General features: G+C 38.3%; 1 protein-coding gene across 9 annotated transcripts in view; it reads right to left on the reverse strand.

The window, feature by feature from the left end:
- Il13ra2 (interleukin 13 receptor subunit alpha 2) overlaps window positions 1-12,859 on the reverse strand; it is a 68,908-nt gene that overhangs the window by 36,931 nt on the left and 19,118 nt on the right. For 3 of the 9 annotated variants that reach the window (XM_050129093.1, XM_050129086.1, XM_050129088.1), the window contains exon 1: window positions 1,134-1,227. The exons of 2 other annotated variants lie outside the window; for them this stretch is intronic. The gene's annotated coding sequence lies outside the window, so the exon portion shown is untranslated. Of the gene's footprint in view, window positions 1-1,133; window positions 1,248-12,859 lie in introns of those variants that run through there. 4 more of the 9 variants (XM_050129087.1, XM_050129090.1, XM_050129095.1 and 1 more) reach the window with 3 other exon arrangements.

Raw genomic sequence — 12,859 nt, forward strand, 5'->3', positions numbered from 1 at the left:
GGTGGGGAAGAGACAGAAATCTTTAATAAATAAATAAATAAATTTAAAAAAAAGAATTTCTGTCTCTTCTTTGATTTCTCTAAGTGATTAAGCAATCAAATGTAACCATTACATCAACAGGCAGAGTTGGGTTGGATAGCTGGGTTACCTTACAGATAAAGAAATTAAGATAAAGAAAGCTAGGTAACAGGCATACACAGGAAAAATTTAAACAAAGCCCTGCATTGTTGGCTATTAGTTTAGTGCTATCCACAATAAAAAAAAATCAGCAATACCAGTGCTAATACATTAATACGATTCTTGAGCTGAAATACACTGCAGTATTCTATGATCACAGTATATTATATACATGTATAAAGTAGCATAACAAAGTCCACTGTTCTGTACAATTAAAAGATGCTAATAAAATAGGGAGAAAATAGCAGTTAAGCTTTTGGTGTTGATGGACTGGTTTATGTGCTCTCTTTTATTAAAAAAAACATTAAACTAGAAAAGAAACATAATTGAAAGCACTTGCAGTGTATCCAGTGACTGGCATATTTCAGTGTTGACTACTGATATTTTTTCTTGCAGGGGAAAATAATAATTGCTAGTATATTTTTAGAGCCAAGGCAGTGAAACTGGAACTTTTTTTCCATAACAATTCACACACATAATCAGAATACATGAGTAAATGAAGCCACACACAGAGAGAATATGCATGTTCTCCAAAATAAATCAAAGCATCAAAAGTAAATGAAATCATCTTTCTTAGAGTCCCTATAGTTGTCTCCAGGCTTAAGAGACTTCTACTCTGTGGAAACTTCTCCTTTATAATAATAATCACATAGAAAATTGTCTCAGAGAACCCTAAAAAGATCACTGTTGCTTGAAAGAGATAAGGTTTTTATAGCATTACAGGTTGATAAAAATTAAGCAATAGTATTATTCATGTCATCATACAGCTTATACTAATTACCTTCATTGAAATCATGTAGTATTTCCCCCATTTCCACTTAATCAGACTTTAGCCACACACACAAATGATTCATGTGCTCTTTAAGCAAAGATGATAAAAGCAAAATAAGCAATTATTCAAAACAAGTTATTTCTCATTACCAAATTTCATACCCAAATGAAACTTCAAGACTTACTCTATGTGAATAATGTGCCCAGTTGTAATCAAATTCTTCTGAAATACCACTGAAATCTGCCTCAAGGAACAGCTTCGAAGCTTAAAGGGTTTTAAATGACCTTAGAACTAAAGCTTCTATTTAAGTAGGAGGAGCTCCAGCTCTAGCAGCAAAAAGTACCAACTATCATGAAAAAATTTGCATTGAAAGCAAATCAGCACTCAAAGTTATATTTGCTTAAAATTTTCAGAGGAAATTATATCCTGAGTGACTTTCCCTTTTAATTATTTCCTGATATAGCCTCTTAGTATTGCCAGTGTTAATCTGCTACGTGACTCATCATGTTATAAACAAAATGATAATCTAAACGCAAGTATATGATTAATAGGTTTCTGTTTTATCAGCATATGCTATGCAAAGGCATCATGGCTTTGAGTGTTAAATATCTTTAAGTAGTAAAAGAGGAAACCCTAAATCTAGATTCTATTCTAGGAATAGGTTTTATAGTCAGCTCTGGAATCCTGTGTGATTTCCTTAGTTCTCTTAGCACTATTTGGAAAGAAAATTATTTCAGGAGATGATGATGTAGCTCAGTGGTTAGCTCAGTGGTTGAATGTATGCTCACCATGTGCTAGGTAATGGGTTCATTTCCAAACACTATGAAAAAGAATGAAAAATATTACTGAATGAGACCACAGGTGTCATTCATTTTATGGTTGCCAGGGACAGATAGAGACATTTTCTTTCACTCCTAAGGAGGCAATACAATACTCCAGTAAATAATCATACGGGAGTCCTGTAAAAACCAAAAGTAAATTCAGTAGGGTTAGAGAAAAAGGGGTATAGAGAGTCAGGGAGGAAGAATAAAAGGGGGTAGAGACAGAAGGAAGGAAGTGAAGGAAGGAAAAAGAGGAAAGGAAAAATGTGGAAACAGTAAGGAAGAGAGGAAGGGAAGAAGAGAGCATGGAAGGAAGAAAGGGAAAGAAGAAGGATGGAGAGAGGAATGGAAGGGAGAAAGAAGGGAGGGAAGGAAGGAGAAGGAGGGAAAGATAAAAGGAGGGAGGGAAGAAAGAATGAACAGATGAAGGAAGAGAAAGGAAGGAGAAGGAGGAAAGGAGAGGGGGAAGAATAAAGGGATGGAGGGAAGAAAGAAAGAAGGAAGAGGAGGGAAGGAAGGAGAAAGGAAAAGAGGGAGGGAGGGAAGGAAAAAGGGAGGGAGGAAGGGAGGAAGAAAGTTAAGGAAAAAAGAATGAGGGGGATAGGGATGGAGGAAGGGAGGGATTCGAAAGAAAAAGGAAGGAAGAAAAAGACAAGATATGATAAGAGAATGGGGAATGCATAGGAAGAAGAAGCAGATGGGGGATGTGAAGTGAAAAGACAAGAAAGGGCCATGGGGGTATGTAATGCTCAAAATGCATACATGTATGAAAGTGTCCTAATGAAATACATTATTGTGTATAATTAGTAGACGACAGCACATAGACTTTAGTGTTGAGTCATTTTAACCTTCGATTTACACAAAATTGCCTCTTCACTTTGCCTACGAAGTGGGCCTTTATGAGCTGATGGTGGAGCTCTCATACATGTGTATGCAAGAACATGGATTTGAAATCCAACATCACAGAACAAACAAAGAAAGAAGATTCTGTATTTTATATACTTTAAAATGGCGGACAAAAAATAGAAGATATCCAAAATTTTTCTGGTTCTTAAAAACACTGATATAATCCTTGGTACTATAGTTAAAATCCATTCAGTGTCATGAATTTTTTTTTCACTGAAAATATCAAATCTTTCTTCACACAATGAAATGAGATTTTATTTCATTCTAGATAAGATTAAGAGATCTGGGCTAACAATCAACTCTTCTTCACCTTATGAGTCTTGATGGAGACTTTCTCTGGCCCTGATTTGATCTCCATGTTCATACAAAGAAACACTTGAATCATACAAAAGCTAAGAAGCCAGAATCCTTTTGCTATTTTCCTAAGTAGAAGATGTGACCTCAATTGGTAAATTCTCAATAAGAACTAACTGAATGTGAGCTGTGTCTCCAAACCACTAACACTTCAATAGATGAAAATCACACTCTTTACGTTGGAATGAGAGGAATGTATTTAAAGATAAGCTACACTTTCTATTAAAGAGGTAATTAAACAAAGGTAAGGCACCTACCCAGAGGGCTAAGTATACTCTTCTCTCTATTACAAAGTTCTCGTTTTATCCAAAGATGGCTTTCTCCCTCCCCCAAATGTCTTTTTGTAATGAATTTGTATTCATTTTCATAGTTGATGTTTCTCTGTAATATTTTTTATGAGACAGGGTCTCAGCCCGTAGGCCCAAGTGACCCCCAAACACGCAACCCCCAGTCATGTCTTACACTCCAGAGTGCTGAGATTAGAAGCATGTGCCACCACATCTAGTCTAATGTTTCTCCAACTTGGGTGGTTGGAAGGCAGAAAGAAACTCCAATTTAGGTAGAGAGCACAACATTTACTTGCCAGACATTGACTGATTTGACTGTTTTGCAGTCATTTTGGTGTGAAATTTCTTATCAGACCTCTGTGTGAGAATTTAGTGTCCGAATTTGCTGACATGAAAAAAATTAAAGGAAACCTAGATTCAAACTTTCCTTTCTTTTCCCTGAGATTGCAATTTCAATTATCTCCAGGAAGTTTTTCTCAAGTTTCCTGCTTCCTGTAAATATTTTGGCAGCTGCAGACACACCAAAGCACTATAACTCATGTTCAATACAATAGACACAGCTTTGTGGTGTTCAATATCTTGCAATAAATAATATAAATAATATGGTACCTGTAATGACAGTTATGTAAAGGATAAGTTAGATTTGGTTAATGGAGCTGCTGTTTTAAATAATGGTACTTATGTGTTTGTTGTTGAACTCTTACTAGATTGTTCCTTCTATCCTAATTAGACAACTCAATTCGCAATAGCATAGGCTAAGCTTTGCTGCTTCAAGGGAAGGGAACTTCACCCAAAAAACCATTCATTTACTTTTCCTAAATGTTCTATTTCAACCTTTTCCAGTGACAGAGATGCATATATAAATCAATCATAGCTCATGACTCTGATTCAGATAAAAAAAAATACATTGCAACTTCTGAGAAATAGAAGACTGAGGAGTAATGAGTGAGAGATCCTGTTTTGTTTTTTTTTGTTTTTTTAAGCCGGAAAGATACTCAACATCAATCTCTGGCCTCCACACATGCATGCATAGCACATGCTGCTGCCTAAACCTATGCATTATACATGTGCATGCACACACAGAGACAAACTTTAAAATATCAGGCTAAGTAAAATCCAAGTTTCTTATAATTTGCACCTATGTTTATGCTTTTTCTATACTTACTGAAGTGCTGCAGATTTTATATGAAATGTTTGCCTGACAGGAATTAAAATATCACTTTCTAGGTATGATGTTCCATTTGTCCAACTACTGTGTTGACCACCAAAACAGGAAATGGGTAGTTTTAACTGCCCTTCAAATTAGACTGGGAGGAAAGGGTGCACAGTTGTTATGTTCTTTCCATTGGCAGTTAGTTCTAGGCTCTTTGAGGATATCAAAGTCCACAGATGTTCGCACCCTTACATAACATGTAATGTCTGCCTAGACTCTACATTATCCAAAAATTCTTCTAGGCATTTTTAGACTAGCTTTATTATCTCATATAAAATAAATGTTATGTACATGGCTGGTATATTGTACCTTTTAATGGTTAATTACAAGAAAAATGCTTCTCTATATGTTTAGTACAGATTCAATTTCTGTGTTTGCTTAAACCCAAAGATGTGAAGCCTCCAGAAAACAAGGCTTCACTGCATCTAGCGCTTCCAAATGTTATTTTGATTTAAAGGTTAAGAGGTATTAACTAGAAAAGGAGAGAGAGAGAAGAAAGAAGGAAATATGATTACATAAACACACAAGGTTTATAGCATAATTCTAAATTTAATAACAATGTCTAAACATTCATATAAGCATACTCTGTGAGACAGAGAGTGCCAAGGCTGCTTACCTTTCCCACACATCTAGTTTTATTTTGCTGTAATAAATCTGTGACTTATGCTACCAAGACTCAATAGCAGGAATCCAGAGCTGAGATTACCAGGAAACTCACTTGAACCAGAAAATACAGTTGGCAAGAAGAGGAGCCTCTCCCCAAGTGGTTTTCAGAAACAGGAATTAGCACCAACCAGGTATGAATGCAGGCAACAAAGGTCAGCAATGCCAGCATGCTTCTCTTCTCTCCCACTCATATCACAACTACCAGGCATCCGAGGCCTCAGCACCATACAGGGATGTGTTCAATGCTACAGCATGATGATGGAAGTCTAGCTGGAGGGATGGAAACTAGAAACTATTGAATGTTTACTCCACGGCGTGAGAATGTTACCAGACCTGGAAGAAACTGGGGCTGGACTCCTGTTAGAACCAACAGCCTGTAAAACCAAGAACTGGCAGTGCAGGACTCCCATCACAGGCTGACCCTGAGTGAAGATGTGACATCCTTAACTGATCTAAAGGTCCTTAATAGATTGCTATTCAAACCTGATTCCAGGAACCCAAAATCTTACAAGATTACTTTCTAGCAGGAGGTTTTCTGACAAAGAACAAAGACACACCATCAGCCCCTCCTCCTGTAACAGTTGATGCAAATGTAACTGTCAGTCAGCCAGAGGAGAAAATGTCCCTCAGAAGAGGATTCTTGTTCTAGAGACTTTAGAACTATTTAAAAAAATCTTCCTAAATGGGCTTAGAGAGAAAGCTTAGGTAGGACCGAGGTTTGATTGCCAACAACCACATGGCATCAATGAACTCTCTGCAACTCTAGTCCCAGGGTATCTGATGCCCACTCCTGGTCACCTCAAGCATTAGGCATGCACGTAGTATGTAGACATAAAAATGTACATGCACACATAATGTCTATGCACATAAAAATAAAATAATAGGTTTTCTAAAGTCTTCCTAAAGTGTGGAGCCAGAGAATAGTCTCATTGATCATTGTCCACTCCCTCCCCTTAAGAATGTGCTTTCCTTGACTCTACCTGTCTGTGACACTATGCTATGGGTGTTATTTATTTATTTATTTATTTATTGGAGACCATAAGGATAAAGAAACCTATGCAAGATCCTGCTGACAAGACCAAAGTCCTCTAACAGAGAAGACCATTGGCATCTAAAAGAATTTTTTACTTGTGTCATGAAGAAGATGACCATCTTCAGGCAAAGATGGTTTGGAGAATGATCCTGATTTTGTTAATATCAAGTTGCAAAATGCTGTAGGGATAAGTCCCACCACTTAGGAGGTGTGTTCGCCTCAGGCTAAAGTTTGCCTATAAATTTGGCGAGCGTGCTCCCAGCGCTTACTTCTGCTTTCCTGGTCTCCACAGGAATGGTGGTTCTGTAAGTCTATTCCTCCATTAAAGCTGTCTATATTTTGACAATCTGTCTGCATTCGCTTACGCCGTTACATTTTGGCATCCAACGTTGGGCTATTTTGCCCCTGACTCAAGCACGTAGCCTGCTAGCTAACACAGCATGCTCCCGGGTGTCATTTTCTTAGTTTGTGACTCGGGCCCCAGGGCTGAGTCCGAGATACACTCGGCCTTCAGGCCCATAATATCCAGAGAGGCAGGCGGATCTCTGTGAGTTCAAGGCCAACCTGGTCTATAAGAGCTAGTTCCAAGACAGGCTCCAAAACCACAGAGACCACCACCGGCAGGAACCAGTCGTTGCAGGTAAAAGAAAAAAATTTCTTCTATAATTAAAATGTCTGAACATGTTACCATTCAAGAATTTAACAGTTTTTTTAATTGTACCATGTGGGAGATTTTATAAGAGGTGTCTATCACCCCACCTCTATGGATCTTTCTGGGATTTGTAGTTTTCCTTGGCACTATATGGTTTGATAATAGAAATATGATAAAGTCTTTACGAGCAGAGGTTGCACGCTTAAAAACAATTGAGAATGACAACAATCTTCTCAAGAATCAGTTTGAAGTTCTCCAGGAGGAGAACAGATCTTTGTTTAACATGACTCGATCAACTGAGGAAAATTTAAAAAAGGTACAGACTGATATTAAGGAGAAATTCATTACTATGGAAGAGGGAACAGCTGATTTGGATCGTAAGCTCCAGTCCCTTTCTGTAGGAACTGAAACATTACAGGCTGATATTAAGGAGAAATTCATTACTATGGAAGAGGGAACAGCTGATTTGGATCGTAAGCTCCAGTCCCTTTCTGTAGGAACTGAAACATTACAGGCTGATATTAAGGAGAAATTCATTACTATGGAAGAGGGAACAGCTGATTTGGATCGTAAGCTCCAGTCCCTTTCTGTAGGAACTGAAACATTAGTGGCTGATATTAAGGAGAAACTCATTACTATGGAAGAGGGAACAGCTGATTTGGGTTGTAAGCTTCAGTCCCTTTCTGTAGGAACTGAAATAGTAACTGAGAGAATCAAAACTGCTGAATGTGACTATCGGATTTTGTCTAAAGCTTATGACAGATTGGCAGAAAGATTGTCAATACAAGAAGGCACGGTTTATGCCATAAAAATTATGTCCAAAGATGAGAACTTATCTCTAATGGACAAACTTCATACTTTAGAATCCTCAATGAAGGCTTTGGAACATAATTCTGGACAGGAGATACAGACATTGCAGAAGGCAATGGTGAATAGAATTGAAAAGATTGAGGAATTTCTAAATTCTGATGAAGAAGAACAAACGGTAGAAAGGCAAATTTTAACTACATCTGTGGGTAAATCCCTCCGGGACAATTTCCACAAATCTCTACCTACAGCTCTACCTGCCTTTCCAGTAATAACAACAGAGAAGGTGATTGGTTCCAGAAACCCTAGGGTCATTAAGGAAGATACATGGGAGCATGTCCGTATGAATGATCTCAAAGAAATTAAACAGGCTGTCATGACTTTCGGGATGCATTCCTCTTTTGTTAAAGAGATGCTAAAGTCTTGGGCATCCACAAGCAGAGCTACGCCATTGGACTGGCTCCAGCTGAGCTCTGCAGTCCTTGAGAGTGGGCCGCACTTAAAATGGAAATGCTTGTTCAGGCAAGAGGCTAGACTTTTAGAACAGCAAGAAAAGGCGAAGGGAAGTGACATCTCCCTAGATAAAATTCTAGGTGAAGGACGCTTTTCTGACCCTCAGGAACAAGCTAATTTGGACGAAAACACACTCTCCATATGCACTACAGCAGCCTTAAGGGCTTGGGACAGGGTACAAGACCCAGGACAGAGAATGGAATCATTTGTCACAATTAAACAAGGTCTGAGAGAACCTTTTAGTGATTTTTTACAAAGACTTACTAAGGCTGTGCAAATAGGGATACCTGACCCTGACGCAAGACGTATAATGATTGAGTCTTTGGCTTATGAAAATGCAAATGTGGAATGCAAAAAGATTTTGGGGCCTTTAAGGTTCAGATCAGCACCCTTGGAAGAATGGGTCTTGCATACACTGGATGTTGATACATTTGATTGTGGCACTGAAGCATGGGTAGAAGAAGCAATTTCCAATGGTAAAAGGAGACACCAGAGTACCAAATGTTTTAATTGTGGCAAAATGGGTCATATGAAAAGGAATTGTAAACAACGGATCTTCAGAAATAATAATAATGCATCTTCTAGAAATACAAGAAATAGGAGGACTCAGCCTTCAGGTTTATGTAGAAGATGTGGAAAAGGTAGACACTGGACGAATGAATGCAGATCTACAAGTGATAGACAAGGCAACCTGATACAGATGGGAAACGTGAGAGGAGGGGCCTCACAGGCCACCATGGCAAACATGGTTCAGTCATTTCCAGTTTCTGCAGAGAGCGTGCCTCGTCAGGACAATTAGGAAACCTCATGCCTACTGTTACAAACGATAATGAGCAGAAAGATGAGTTATGTGTGTTTTGGCAAACTTCTATAAATGAACAAAGACCTAAGCTGAGAGTGTGTGTAAATGACATTTTTACTACTGGCCTGCTGGACACAGCTGCTGATGTAAGTATCATTACCCCAGAATCTTGGCATCCATATTGGCCTCTTCAGAATGTAAATGTTCAGCTCCTGGGAATTGGAACCCTACCTCGAGTAAGGCAGAGCACGTGATGGGTTGAATGTATAGGGCCAGAGGGGCAAATAGGAAAATTAAGGCCACATGTAGCCAATATTGCAATGAATTTATGGGGTCGTGACTTATTACAACTATGGAATACCGAAATTAACATTCCTGCTACTTCTAGAGCCTATATTTCTGAGAATAATATTAAAAGATATTACAAACTGAGAAAACCGGCCATTCAGGCTGTGCAAGAACAAGCAATCGATGTCCCTTCAGAGACACCAACAGCCTTGCCTCTAAAATGGTTGACTGAGAAATCAATATGGATAAAGCAGTGGCCTTTAGCTGAGGAAAAGTTACAGGCTTTAGAACAACTGGTACAAGAACAATTGGATGCTGGACATATAGAAGAATCTACCAGCCCTTGGAATTCTCCTGTATTTGTGGTTAAGAAAAAATCAGGTAAATGGAGAATGGTGACAGATCTCAGGGCCATCAACAAGGTTATTCAACCTATGGGCCCTCTGCAATCTGGAATTCCTTTGCCCTCTTTATTACCAAAAGGATGGCCTCTCATAGTTATTGATTTAAAGGATTGTTTTTTCACTATACCTTTGCAAAAAGAAGATAGAGAAAAATTTGCCTTCACAGTGCCTACTTATAACAATTCTCAACCTTCGAGGAGGTACCACTGGGCCGTCCTCCCCCAGGGTATGTTAAATAGTCCCTCCTTGTGCCAATATTTTGTGAATCAACCATTGCAAATTATCCGCAAGAAATTTCCCAAATCGATAATATATCACTACATGGACGACATTTTGTTATCCGATTCAAACATGGATACCTTGAACAGACTGTTTGAAGAAATAAAGATACTTTTACCTAAATGGGGATTGCAAATTGCTCCTGAAAAGATTCAGAAGGGAGATTCTGTTAATTATTTAGGTTATAAAATAGGTTTGCAAAAAATTAAGACACAAAAGGCACAAATTAGGAGAGATCGCCTACGGACTCTTAATGACTTTCAAAGACTGTTAGGAGACATTTCCAGTCTACGACCAGCTATTGGGATAACACCTGATCTAATAATTCATTTGAACAAAACCTTGGAAGGTGATAAAGATTTAAACAGTCCCAGAGAATTAACAGCTGAAGCAGAAAAGGAACTGACAATAATTGAGGAAAAATTACAACAGGCACATGTGGACAGGGTGAATCCAGAGCTCGATTGTATTCTCGTCATATTACCATCCAAAATTTCTCCTACAGGAATTTTAATGCAGAGAGATGATATTATCTTGGAATGGATCTTTTTACCACATAAACCAAGTAAAAAACTGAAAACTTATGTGGAAAAAGTCTCTGAGTTAATTATAAAAGGCAAGCTGAGACTTCGTCAACTAGCAGGCATAGACCCAGCAGAAATTATAGTGCCTTTCACTGCTGATGAACTAAAGAAATTATGGGAAGATAATGAACCATGGCAAAGAGCTTGTGCTAATTTTTTGGGAGACATTAATAACAACTATCCAAAAAGCAAGAGGCTTAACTTCATAAAGAGAACTTCTTGGATCCTTCCTCGAATCGTCCGTGATGCTCCAATAACTGGAGCCCGTACATTCTATACTGATGCCAATAAAACAGGGAAGGCAGGTTACAAATCGGAAGACTTGGGTAAGGTGGAACAAAGTCCTTATGATTCTGTCCAGAAGGCAGAATTATATGCCATTCTTATGGTGCTAAGGGATTTTAGAGAACCTATTAATATAGTTACTGATTCACAATACGCAGAAAGAGTTATTTTACATATTGAAACTGCTGAATTTATACCTGATGATACAGAACTAACCTCATTGTTTATCCAGGTTCAAGATTTGATCAGGAACAGGCTTTGCCCTATGTACATAACACACATCCGATCCCATACGGGTCTGCCAGGTCCTCTAGCACAAGGTAATGCAGAAATTGATCAATTATTGATTGGTAGTGTGCTACAAGCCTCTGAATTTCATAAAAAACATCATGTTAATAGCAAAGGTTTGAAGAAAGAGTTTTCTATCACATGGCAACAAGCTAAGGAGATTGTAAAGAAATGCCCTACTTGCTCTTTCTATAACCAAACGCCACTGCCTGCAGGGGCTAATCCAAAGGGCACCCAAAGGAATGAAATCTGGCAGATGGATGTGTTTCACTTTGCAGAATTTGGCAAATTGAAGTATGTTCACCACACCATTGACACTTATTCAGGCTTTCAGTGGGCAACTGCTTTAAGTTCAGAAAAAGCTGATTCAGTAATCACTCATTTATTAGAAGTCATGGCTATCATGGGTATACCTACACAAATAAAGACAGATAATGGTCCTGCTTATGCCTCTAGGAAAATGAAACGGTTTTTTGACTATTACAATATCAAGCATGTTACAGGTATACCATACAATCCTACAGGTCAAGCAGTCATAGAAAGATCAAATCGAACTATAAAGGATATGTTGAATAAACAGAAAGGGGTGGAAAACACCCCCAGAAATAGGTTACATAATGCTTTGTTAACCTTGAATTTTCTTAACGCTAATGAGAAGGGGACAACGGCTGCAGAAAGACATTGGATAATGGAAAAGTCTACTGAACTAAATCAACCAGTTTATTTCAAGGATGTGCTGACCTCACAATGGAAGCCAGGAGATGTGCTGCGTTGGGGAAGGGGTTTTGCTCTTATCTCCACAGGTGAGGAACAATTGTGGATACCGTCAAAATTAATAAAGGTTCGGTATGAAGAAGAAAAGCCATTTGGAAAAGATAAATAACAATTCATTCACAAGGATGGCGAGCATACTGATGGTAAGGAATTCAGGTAGGTTGGGGGCAGGGTTCTTTTTTTTTTTTCTCTACAGGAAAATACTGATCTTCAAAGAATTTAAGGGACCCTGAATATTTAATAACTGATGGATGGAAAATAGTTACGACCCACTAAGACTCAACAGTAACATGAGTAAGTATTGATTATATATATATTTTCTTTTTTCTCTTTGAACGCTTCTTTATAAATATGTAGAGCTGGTTTTGGAGTTGGACTATGGCTCAGTCCCTCTTCAATTCCAAGCCTGTTGATAAGAGATATCTCAGAGTTTCTGTCTCAGATCAGGAGCCATGAAATGGGACAGAATGAGGATAATTATATACTTGATAAACTTTCTTTGCTTTTCCTCATATCTGTGTCTTTCTTTATATGTCAGAATATGTCCTTGTTGTTAATGTTTAAATTTCCCATAACAAGCAACAAATTTCCCTACAGTAATTTTTGAAGTTTCCAGGATGAAGATGGGGCCCCACAACATCAACTCAACCTGGTTTTTATGACGTCATGAATATTTTTTTTCTTTTTCTCTTTTTTACGCGCTAATATGAGACCTGTTTTTTGGTACCAACTGCACAAGACAATTTCGAATGGTGCACATTTTTGACAACACTCTGGCCGGACCTTCTCAAAGTGCTCAGGGACTAGTTATAATTTTCTTAGGTCAAAGGTTAATTTGGGAATTTTACCATCATTTGCTTTCACAGGAGCCCCTAAGGAGAACATCGCCCCCATGTCAGCTTGAAGCAATCTTAGAGGACGACGTCCCCTCTCCCAACAGAGTTTGCCCTCAGG

Source organism: Alexandromys fortis, unplaced genomic scaffold (assembly GCF_014885135.2).
Source record: "Alexandromys fortis isolate MF-2015 unplaced genomic scaffold, M_Fortis_MF-2015_v1.1 scaffold_247, whole genome shotgun sequence".
In the NCBI taxonomy this organism is placed as follows: domain Eukaryota; kingdom Metazoa; phylum Chordata; class Mammalia; order Rodentia; family Cricetidae; genus Alexandromys; species Alexandromys fortis.